We start from the raw sequence: 12,722 nt of genomic DNA, 5'->3' as shown, positions 1-12,722 counted from the left end.
TAAAGCTTAACTCACAAACACACAGCGGCAACCTACAATGAGCAGAAGCGGAAAACAAAACGGTTTGACGGAACCAGACGTTGTTTAGTAAGTTAAGATAAAGAAAATTACACATCAAGTTTCCTAATAACTACATTATAACATGCCATTTCTAAGACTACAGTACCTCTTGGGTACCTGAAACTGGTCTTAGCCTTAAGACCAGTTTTACGGTCTTAGTCCTGTCTAAATCTCAAATTCCTTTTTACTAAGACTAGTAAAAAGAATGAAATCATAGCATTATTAAAAAGTCTATTCTCATCATTCCTGTTTGGATGTATTTTGATATAAAGAAGAAAAAAGAACACTGTTAGACTTGTGTATTTCCGCAGTGTTGGTAAACCTGAACTGTGATTGGACGGTGTAGAACAGCATTATGTAATATTTTCAGTCAGCGTCTGGAAGGTGTAGTCGCACTGTTCTGGTGTTAGTCTCAGACTTTACCCACTTGGTCTTACATAGTGTAGTTCTTCCTTTAGGGTCAGTAAAGTGTTTTAGATGTTTATCTTAAATGAAGTGATTCAGTTAAAATCCTATCGGATTGTAAATGGCCAGTACTCAAGGTATAAATATTGGTATTGGCCAGTACTCAAGGTTATGACATCATTATCGGTCAATATTCAGGGTTTAAATGTCAGCATTGGCTGATACTCAAGGTTTCGATATCAGTTGATATTCATTTCAATATCGGTATCGGACGATACTCAAGGTTTCAGTATCTGTATTAAACGATACTCAAGGTATTAATATTGCCATTAGTTTATATTTAGGATTGCAATATCGGCATCGGCCGATACTCAAAGTTTTAATATCGGTATCTACCGATGCCTAAACTTTCAATATCATTATCGGCTGATATTCAGGATTTCAATATCAGTATCAGCCGTTAATCACGGTTTTAATTTTGGTGTCGGCCAGTGCTCAGAGCTTTAGAATCAGTTGATATTCAAGGTTTCAATATCGGTATTGGCTGAAAATTAAGGTTTCAGTATCTGTATGGGTCGATATTCAGGATCTCAATTTCAGAATCGGCCAACACTCAAAGTTCCAATATCGATATCAGAAGAAAGTGGTATTGTGCCATTTCTAAGTATCTCAGATTACTGATATTGGTGTAAACTTTTCATGAGCAGGTAGTATCGAACACAACAGGACATCTTATATAGAACCTGAAACTGGCCATAGTCTTAAGACCAGTTTTACAGTTCTGGTCCTGTATTAATCTTAGGTATGTTTGTACTAATAGCAGTCAAAAAAATGTCTTACATTATTAAGAATTCTGGTCTTTTAGACTCATTTTAGGAAAGAAAAAACACCATTAGAGCTGTGTAATTCTGAAGTGTTTGTAAACCTAAACTGTGATTGAAGAACAACAGCATTATGTAATAGCATCTGGAAGGTGTGGCCACAATACTCTGGTCTTAGTCTCGAATTAACTAACTTGGTTTAGATAGATAGATAGATAGATAGATAGATAGATAGATAGATAGATAGATTTGTTTGAGTAGTTTCAGCATGATAATGTACTTTTAGATGCTCTTAAGTAAAGTGCTTCAATTAATAATACCTCATCAATATTTGTATTAGCTGATACTCAAGTTTTCAATATTGTTAATAACAGAGATGGGAACTCGAGTCAGCAACTCTTAATACACACTTGACATGCAGCTGCTCTTAACTGACGCACAAGATTTAAGACTTTAGCATGGAGAAAAATATTGGTATGAATATTCGAATGACACTTTTACAATCTTACACCTGTGTGTTGACTGTCTGCTCTTCTGTAGCTCGAGTGTCCAGTTTGATACGGCTTCAAACAACAAGCCTTTTGTTATAGAAAAACCACAGAAAAAATGCTGCTTGTAATAAATGCAGTGTTTAAAGGAAAAAGGCAAACGAAAGTGAAATGGTTGACTAGCATATAGCCTTGATAGCAAGTATGCTAGCTAGCACACAGTTAACTTAACTAAACTTAGACTCAGCTAGTTTAGCTGACATGTTAGTAGGTTACAGATCGTTTTAAAATGTACTGAAACTTCTTCTGGATTAGTTATTACACTAGCTGGTTAGTGAGGCCATATAAACTGCAGACTAACCATTTGTTTCAAGTAGTTTTTGCTTCTTTCCTTTAAACACTGCATTTAATGTATGTAGTGCATCATTGTGTTCAGGTTTTCTTTAATGAAAGGCTTGTTATTTGAAGCTGTTTACTTTTGTACAGTATTGCCTGCAGATAATAATGCGACTAAACTACAATTCTCTATTAAAGACTCATGACTCACTCGCATTAAGTGATCTGGGAACATCTCTGTTTATCGGTATTAGAAAAGAAAATTGTTATGCCACAATTTACTGTACAAAAGTATATATGTAAATGAAATTTTTATATATAGAGCTCTGACAATGCAGTTTAGTGTAAATACACATATGGCATGTGCCCGTCCCCCAGGCCCCAATAATGGCCATGAGAGCCGGCAGGAAGGAGGGGCCCAAATCACGAACACCGCAGAGGGACACGAGTGACGGCAGGAGGAGAACGTCAGCTGCCAGAGAGGGGACGAGGATGATGACGGTCATCCTCCTCTCATCATTCGCGTCCCTCTGCAGTGTTCAGGATTCGGGCCCCACCTTCCTGCCGGCTCTCGCAGCCATCATCAGGGCCCAGGGGACAGGCGCATGCCTTAGTACATAAATAAAAACTCAAGTATAGATAAACATTACAAAGCATATACAAAAGCAAATACAATATCTAAACCATACTGTAAAATAGAACCAAATGAAGTTTGATTTAAAGGGTTTGCATTGCTTTTGTTCATCTGAACTATTATTTTGCTTTGCTTCAGCTTAAAAAAATGACTCAAATATAGCTAAACAGTTAACCAAAGTTGACCAAATGTATATAGACTGTATATAGCACAGGCTAGATTGATGGTCCGGCTGATCCGATGAACCTAAACTGGATAGTTGCCTCTGTATAGTAGGTTCAGACTAGGTGGTGTACCAGGTTGTTTTACTCTGAAGCACCATAATGGAAGACGAGACACATATACTGTAGCTGTTCCTCAAGTGAACGAGGGTGATGCAACTACCTTATGTACCCAGCAGAAATGAAAAAGTGAAACAGCAAGATGTTTTTCTCTCTTAAATTTCACTTACAGAACAAAGCCATGATGTTCGGGACGAAGACGATGATGAAGGTCTACCGGGGGGAGGCGTTTTGTGAAGGTTTACATTCACAAGCTCCACTTTAGCCCCTGCACTGAATAATTCATGAGGACAAAAGCTGAATACAGCAGACTGACACTCATTCACTTACCATCTATAACGAGGAGACTTTGCCCACTCGCACACAAACATGCTACTGCCGCTGCAGTCCCACATGGCTTATTGAGTTGCACCTAAAATAGAAGGATTCGGTTACAAGGGTATTTTTAGCTGCGCTGTTTACCCAAAGGAATTAACAATTACAATGCACTTACAGTGAATCTGCTTTAAATACAGTGTGAATATGCATGCGTAAGTGCACATACATACAGTCGTATACAGAATGTTTTCATCGTTCCAAAAGTGAATTGAATTCTGTGACTTGGACACACAACTCAGCATTATGAACAAAAAATGTTACTTTTATGGTCATATTTTATGGTCTTTTGGGTGAATCCTGAGAAATATTTGTCTGTTCTCAAAATTTGCAGATGGCATTGCTTTGGGAATACAAGAAGACGACCGAAAGCATGTACTGGATCCTGTTTAACTACAAAAAATAGCCATGTTACATCTTATCCTGCGTTAGTTTGTGCCCTACTCTCTCATATTATGAATTTAATATGCAAGATCTGTAGTTATGAGAGTGAGGAATTGAAGTGTCCATGTGTGTGGACCCTTAGAGTTTAAAGGGTATAAAGTGGATCTAGAAGCACTGCTAATATTTGTCAATTAAAGCAACTGAAAATTGATGCATTTTCTACTCTTAACATGCTGAAAACCCATTTTCAGAAATCCTGCATCAACAGTAGCTGCTATTGTTAGTCTCACAAATAAGCCATTTATGGTCTTCTTCAACATTCCCTTTCATAAACTGTCAAACAATGTTTGTCCATTCCACTTAAAAAAATACTAAGCAATTTAACTGGTTTTATTCAGCACCAGTAAATACTTTAAATTAAACAATACAAGCCAACATTATAGCTCAGATGGACAAAGCAATCTTTTACATCAATTCAAACCTCAAAAACACTTCAAACCCACTTCTGCCATGTTCCATTTTTTTTTTATTTAGCAAATTGTTATTGATATTTAAACATATTTATGTATAAAGAAGTAAAAAGTAAACGTTTTAACAAAGAAGTTAAAAGTTTTGTTTGTTTTGTGTGCATGATGCAGGTTGATGATGGGTTGTACTGGTCCTCACACAAAGACATATTAGCATAGGTGTGGGCACACCCCTGGTCACACTCCTGCACCACAATCATGGTGCAAAGTCCCCGGCTCACAGCCCAGTCAGACTCTACTATCATGGTGCAAAGTCCTCATGGCCCAGTCAGACTCTGCTATCATAATTCAAAGTACCCAACTTGCGGACCAGTCAGACTCTGCTATCATGATGCAAAGTCCCTGACTTGTGGCCCAGTCGGACTCTGCTATCATGATTCAAAGTACCCAACTTGCGGCCCAGTCAGACTCTGCTATTATGATGCAAAGTCCCTGACTTGTGGCCCAGTCAGACTCTGCTATCATGATTCAAAGTTCCCAACTTGCGTCCCAGTCAAACTTTGCTATTGTGATGCAAAGTCCCCAACTTGTGGCCAAGTCTGATTTTCTCACCAAATCTGATTTTTTTGTTTGGCTGTTCACATTATCTTTTAAATATGACCTGTATGTGACATCAGTCTAAACAGATCACGCTCCTAAACCGACCCGCATGCGCAAAAGAACAACGCTTCACGTGGCTCATCCAGAGGTAAACAATCATGACAGCCAGCGAACGCCTGTCGCTCCCAGAGCTTTCAGTTTTGTCTTCGCCAGCATCACAGGAGCAACTATGAAGTTCCAATAGTTGACAGCTGGGCTCATCACCCAGAATGTGTTCAAGTTCGCCGTAAAAAGGGCACGTTATTCAGCCTCAGCCACTTCTTTGGTTCATGTCCTCGTATTCTTTAAACTGTTCTCTGACACTGAAGCCTCGGTCTCCTCCGGCTGTGTTCGGCCGTTTTGTTCGAAACCTCTTCGAACACGGAGCAGCTGCAATACATCTCGTCTAATTTTTTGGTACAGAAACATCAGCCTTAATGTTTGAGTCTCAGCTGCGCGAAATTATGACGAACGTCAAGTTGGATTGACGTAAAAGTCGCATGAATTCCGATCTGGCTGTTCAGACAGAGTCGCATTGCCGCAGATTGGATACATATCGGATTTCAGTACCACATATAAAAGCGTCTCAAATTGGAATTGAAAATGTCAGATTCAGTGCGGTTTTTACTGTTCACACTGCCACAGAAATGACACATCTGTGTCACATTTGAGGAAAAAGATTTGGGCCACTTTCACCTGCTGTGTAAACGTAGCCAAAGTCTTCAACTTGCGGCCCAGTCAGACTCTGCTATCATGATTCAAAGTTCCCAACTTGAGGCCCAGTCAGACTCTGCTATTATAATGCAAAGTCCACATGGCCCAGTCAGACTCTGCTATCATGGTGCAAAGTCCTCATGGCCCAGTCAGACTCTGCTCTCATAATTCAAAATCTCCAACTTGCAGCCCAGTCAGACTCTGCTATCATGATGCAAAGTCCCCAACTTGCAGCCCATTCAGACTTCGCTATTATGATGCAAAGTCCCTGGCTTGTGGTGCAGTCAGACTCTGCTATCATGGTGCAAAGTCCTCATGGCCCAGTCAGACTCTGCTACCTTGGTGCCAGGTCCCCAGCTCACAGCCCCATCAGACTTTGCTATTAAGATGCAAAGTCCTCATGGCCCAATGAGATTCTGCTAACATAATGCAAAGTCCCCAGCTCACGGCCCAGTCAGACTCTGCTATCATGGTGCAAAGTCCCTGGTTAGGTTTGGCCAAATCAAACATTCTCACAGACCAACTGTGGCCTACAGGCCACACTTTAGGCAGCCTGGCCTTAAAATAATGACCTGTAGCACAGAAAACATTTGCAAGCCAAAGTCCCTACTGTGAGGGAACAAAAGCATTTTTTGCAATGAGCTCACTGACATTGTGATTTGATACAAGCAGGAAAAAAGAAGAGCTGGCAAGAGCTGCTGAGGAGAAGCGGAGCGACGTAAGATGATGAATAGATTCATCGCTGCATTCCTCAAGTCAATGGCTGAAGATTCTACATAAAGAGCAAACACAAAACTCGAATTATTAGGTAGACTCCATGATTCAATTATTTAGGAACCAATTCAGTCCATCGAGAAATCTCAATAAAGATCATGATATTATTTAATTTGATCATTTTGGTATAATTTGGAAATATTAATAAAAATATCCAAACGGAGGATCTGTTTACATAGCAGTCAATTATAGACAATAAAAGCATCAAGCTTGTTTATCATTGCATTTGAATCTAGCCAGAGAATTGCATTTGGGGCATACTATTGAATTCTATTCATTTAATAATTCAGAGTAATCTGTATTTTGAATCAACACTTCCAAACCAATGCATCACAATGCATTGATGTATCAGTTAAATAAACACATTATGGACACATTATGAAGTATTAGACACAATAGAACATTATTTTTGTAACTAATGAATAAAACTCATTGTTTTGCACAAAATTCAGCATGGCAGGATAACACAGTACAGGAGCTACTCCTGTAGCCTGTATGAGGCCATCAATAATTCAATGATTTTGAAAAGATCCTGCTTGGAGAGAAGGAAAAGGGCTAAAAAACAGAAGAGAAGGCAAGAGTAAGAAAAAAGGAAACTAGAGGAAAACAGAAAATGAAAAGGAATGGAAGAAGAAAAAGAAAACCTCAGGCTTGTAGGTAACAGCCCTGCTGTACCTCAGCTCCTTCTGACCTGTTTTCCTGTCTAATGGGGAGTTATCACACTGCTGGATGCAGGATCAGTTCATGCCTTTTAAATGCTCACGATAGCAATCATACAGCAGGAGCTGATCCTGATATACTGAACAAATGTGTCCCCTGGGCCAACGTTTATCAAACCCAGTAGAGCTGCTGACCTGGGATCAGATACTAGCATTCATAACTTAATGAATACAGTTATATAGAGCAGCAGGCCAGGTTCTACTCGTGAAGAAGCATGCATTTCACCTTCAGTTGAGCTTTGGGGGAACTAGACAGCTTGCCTAACTCATACCTGAGAGCAGTGCTACAGAGTGAACATAACTTTTTAGGTATGTAGAACTGCTGTAGTAATGTAGTACGAAGATGAATTAATTTACATATTGACTAGGCCACAAATCAGGGAATTTGTAATGTAACAGTGGAGTTTGACTAGGCTGCGAGTCGGAGACTTTTCACCATGACTGCGAAGTGTGACTAGGCCACGAATCGGGGACTTTGCACTGTGGCAGAGGAGTCTGACTAGGCCACGAATTGGGGACTTTGCAATGTGGCAGAGGAGTCTGACTAGGCTGTGAGTCAGGGACTTTTCACCATGACTGCGGAGTGTGACTAGGCCACAAGTCAAGGACTTTGTAATGAAACAGCAGAGTTTGACTAGGCGTGAGTCAGGGACTTTTCACCATGACTGCGGAGTGTGACTAGGCCACGAACCGGGGACTTTGTAATGTAACAGCAGAGTCTGACTAGGCCACGAGTCAGGGTCTTTTCACCATGACTGCAGAGTGTGACTAGGCCACAAGTCGAGGACTTTGTAATGTAACAGCAGAGTCTGACTAGGCCACGAGTCAGGGTCTTTTCACCATGACTGCAGAGTGTGACTAGGCCACAAGTCGAGGACTTTGTAATGTAACAGCGGAGTTTGACTAGGCCATGAGTCAGGGACTTTTTACCATGACTGCTGAGTTTAACTAGGCCACGAGTTGGGTCTTTGTAATGTAACAGCGGAGTTTGACTAGGCTGCGAGTCAGGGACTTTTTACCATGACTGCTGAGTTTAACTAGGCCACGAGTTGGGTCTTTGTAATGTAACAGCGGAGTTTGACTAGGCTGCGAGTCAGGGACTTTTTACCATGACTGCTGAGTTTAACTAGGCCACGAGTTGGGTCTTTGTAATGTAACAGCGGAGTTTGACTAGGCCATGAGTCAGGGACTTTTCACCATGACTGCAGAGTGTGACTAGGCCATGAATTGGGGGCTTTGTGATGTAACAACGGAGTTTGACTAGGCCACAAGTCAGGGACTTTTCACCATGACTGCGGAGTGTGGCTAGGCCACGAGCTAAGGACATTGCCCATAACACCGGAGTTTGACAATGCTGCGAGCCGGGTACTTTTTACCATGACTGTGGGATTTGAAGAACCCATTCTTTTCCTCAGAGTTCATACTCAGTTCCCAGAGGAAAAATGGACGTTCTAAAAGCCAACCAGAAACAAAAACAAAACTAGCATCATGTCTCATACATAACCATATATGAAAAATGAGGGAAAAAAGGCAGTGTGAGTGCTGCCTTATTAAGAAACTATTCCCCCCAAATATCTGATTGTACATGTTAACTGGGACAAATCGCATCACCACACACCAACCTCACCTACTTACTGTGCCTCCAGAACTCAGCACAGTGCAAAAATGAGGCAATGGTAGGAGTTATTTTTTGCACACTTACACTATCTCTTAATTACAAAGCCATGGCAAAGTTTAATTGAAAATGATTCAGGTACCTCGGCTTCACTCTTAAAATAAAGGTCCTAGGTGGCAATCAAAAGGGTTGATTGAAAAGGGTATACATTTTTTTTTATGCTTTCCTATAGAATCTTTCAACTGATGTTTCTTTAATAAACTATATTTGGTTCTTTGCAGCACCTTTGCAAAAACAGATCTTTGTAAAGATGCCCAATCCTGGTCCTGGAGTGCCCTGAAGAGATCAACATAGATCCACCTGATATTTATACTCAGAATCTACTGAAGGCCTTCATTACCTGGAGCAGGTGTCTGAGATTAGGGTTGGAGCTAAACTCTGCAGGGTGACTGATCTCCAGGATTGAGCACCCCTGATTTTTTTTATTATTAGCTACTGCACTAGTGACCTAGTGACCTTGTTAGCTAGGTAGTTAGAATCACCACATTAGTTAGCTAGTTACTGCACAAGCTACACATGCACAGACTTTGAGTAAAACTCGATTGAAGAAACCAAGTGTGATTTTTATACCATTTTAACATGTATACACCTATATCATGATACATACGCTCCTAGTATCAAGTAGATGTTTGCCTAACCAGCCAGCTAAGTGGCAAGCCAATGCTAGAAATGCTAGAAAAATATGTTAACTGGTGAAGTAGCTGCTAAACTAGCTAACTTTGCAGATAACATAGTAGCTAAAGCAAAGTTAGCTAGTTTGGCAGCTACCTCGCCAGTTGACATGTTTTTCAAGCATTTCTTGCTGGTGAGTTAGCTGCTAAACTAGCTACCTTTGCAGCTAACATAGTAGTTAAACCAAAGTTAGCTAGTTTGGCAGCTACCCCACCCATTAACATATTTTTCAAGCATTTCTTGCTTACTTAACAGGCTGGAGAGCTCAGTAGACAAACATCTACGTAATACTAGGAGCTCATATATCATGATGTAAGTTTGTACATGTGAAAATGGTATAAAAATCACATTTAGTTTCTTCAATCAAGTTTTACTCAAAGTCTGTTGAAGATTCACCAAAAACTGACATACTGACACACATCACTGCAACATTCACACAACAACTGAAGTGAAGTAGGCCAATAATTAAAGAAGGACTGTACGTGAAACTGTAGTTCTGTTTTCCAGTCAAATTATGAATTTATCTATTTCATAATTCACCATCTTTAGGCTCAATCTTCAGATTCTAAAACAAACAGATATGGGTGTACGAAAGGAAGCCCACATGAAATACTCATTGTCCATTTTATTAGAAACATCTACCAATGTAGCTGTAGATTTAAACATGATGTAAATGACGTGTGAATTTGAAGTGCAAATGACATTTTTTTAAAAAGCTTAAGGAGCCTCATTTAACAAAGATATGCAGTACCTGCTCTAATTGTGCTACCACCTGGTGTTCAGTGATCCAGTTCAGCCAGATTCTGGTTCTGTGAATGCTCTAGAGGAGTTTCACAGCACATTTTCATCCATAAATGGCAGATGCAGAACTATGAATCAACAGATGTAAATGCACACTGACTCCTGATACAATCAACACTTTATTTCAATGACAACCAAAGTAATATCATAGCGCAGTGGACTTACCATTCAAACCAATCAAGAAACCATATACATGCCCTTGTTCGTGTATGTCTGAGAGCATCAAACCATTTTCTCTATCACTGTCATCTTCTCTCTCCCTCTCACTAATAGCTTTTAAATGTCTCTATATGAGGCACTGTGTTATAAATGGAGTCACAATGGCTGTGAAAAGTGAGCACTGTATGATTTCCACTCTGCACGGTCCATTGCCTTCTGAACTTTTTCCAAATCAAACTCGAAGCCCAAAATATATACAAGTGAGGCAGCGAGGCAGTTTAAGTTCAAATTGATAAATGACATATGAAAAACCCTTCCAATAACCAAACCCCCTCCGCTCGCCCCCAACCTCCAACTCAGAGAGGGCGCCACAAAAAGTGAAGACTAAAAGCCTCAACTCAAACTTAAAAAAGGACCACATGAAGAATCCGCTGAAAGCTCAAAACCTCCACCAAAGTCACAAGCTAAAAGCTTTGAAAATGGAAAGGGAAGCATGGTAAAAATCGCTTTTGACAACACTCTTAAAATTCAGAGTGCTATCTCCTCAAACCTTATCCTGTAGGAAGACAACAGCGCAACAGTCGTCCCATTTAGATGACAACTGCCAAGTCCTGCCTCCGTTTTTAAACAGCAAAGCACCTCACGGACTGCGCTTGTAACTCACCCAAACTCTTGTTTTCTATGTAGCAAAGTATCTGAAAGTTGAGCTACTGTGGGGTTTGTGGGGTTTTAATGTGTGCTCTAACTGATACAGTAAAAACCAGAATTCATTATAAATCAAACCAACTGACAGCCACAGTTATAATGTATAATGGCAGCTGAATCACCAACCATTGCAACATTGTAATCTAAACCTTTTTAAGTGCATTTTTATGCTTTAAACGCTAAAATGGGTATACTGTCAGCCTTTTGTTAGTGGTTTGCCATACATGTAATAATGCTGGACTGCACAGCCAGTTAGGTATCATTTAGCCAGGTTGGGATGTAACAGAATACCAGTATTGGGAATATGTATTCAGAATACAAAACTTATATTAATCTGTATTTAGTGCAAATCATATTTTGTAAAGGCAGTATCCAGAATACAGTTACATTTTTAGGAGAACACTTACAGAATATTTACTTACTAAATAAAAAAAAACATAGAATCTTCAAAAGAAACAGTTCAAAGCTTATTTATTAACAATTTTAAAATGAGTTCATGGCTTGTAGCCAACATGCTTGTTAGACAAACTGTGATGTGGCAACAGAATACAGACGCTCGCGGATGTAAAAACGACAAGTTTTAATATAATCGAGCAAACAAAGCAAAAAGGGCAGAGCTGAAGTCAGGGTCAAAAACAGGCAGTAAGGTTCAAAACACGGTTCAGTCCAAATCAGGCAACAGTACAAAAGGATCAGGCAAAAGACAAAGTCAAGAAGAACAAAATGTAGGTCAGCAAAACAGAATACAGGCAGTCAGAAAAACAAGCGCTCAGTAGGTCATAACGATACAATACTTCGCAATGAACCTAACTCAAGCCCGGGCTTATAAAGGAGACTAACTAGTCATATGATAAAGTTCACAGGTGTTCTCAGTTAGTACTCTGGGGAGTTTGAGCGCTGATTGGAGCACGGGCGAGAGTCAGGAGTCATGTGATCTCCCCTTGAATTGTGGGCAATGGAGTCCATCTCCTTGTCAAAGTTTGCTGAATGCGTGACACAAACTCAAAAGACAAACTCAACAAATGGCTTCAAACATTGAAGCTCCTGCTAAAGCCTGAGTGGACTGATAAATCAGTGACCAGTTATTAATCTCAGAGTTACTGAGCTCTGCTAAAGCCTGAGTAGACTGATAAATCAATGTGATCATCAATTATTAGTCTCAGAGTTACTGAGCTCTGCTAAAGCCTGAGTAGACTGATAAATCAATGTGATCATCAGCTTTTTTGGATGATCAAACTAATAATCTTCTCAGTAGTGGACATTCCTAGTCCTTGGGCAGGACTCCCAATGCTACAGTCCTCTACCACCAAGTTTCCCTGGATAGAAGCCTCTGCTAAATATGTAAATATGTAAGTGTACATCTATGATATTGTTTGTTTTTAGTACTTAATGCTTCACAATACTTGGGTTGTCATAAATGCAAGGACAACAGCAAATACAGACCAAATGACTAAACAGACTGTGACGTAGCTGTTTACTCACAAAAGTGTTGTTTTCACTACTTTAATAAAGCCAAAGCCTTACTTATAATCCTATGTAATATCTGTGCTTGTAACTGATGCAGCCTCTGAGTGACTGTATTACATATATTGTAGAGAAGGTCACACAAATCA

General features: G+C 39.9%; 1 protein-coding gene across 1 annotated transcript in view; it reads right to left on the bottom strand.

Moving 5' to 3' along the window:
- kcnd1 (potassium voltage-gated channel, Shal-related subfamily, member 1) overlaps positions 1-3,373 on the bottom strand; it is a 129,940-nt gene extending 126,567 nt beyond the window's left edge. The window contains exon 1 of the mRNA XM_036579469.1: positions 3,356-3,373. The gene's annotated coding sequence lies outside the window, so the exon portion shown is untranslated. The remainder of the gene's footprint in view (positions 1-3,355) is intronic.
- Positions 3,374-12,722: the final 9,349 nt, after the last annotated feature.

The sequence above is a fragment of the Colossoma macropomum genome, unplaced genomic scaffold (assembly GCF_904425465.1).
Source record: "Colossoma macropomum unplaced genomic scaffold, Colossoma_macropomum, whole genome shotgun sequence".
Taxonomy (NCBI): Eukaryota; Metazoa; Chordata; class Actinopteri; order Characiformes; family Serrasalmidae; genus Colossoma; species Colossoma macropomum.
This window is presented reverse-complemented; position numbering and strand designations above follow the sequence as displayed.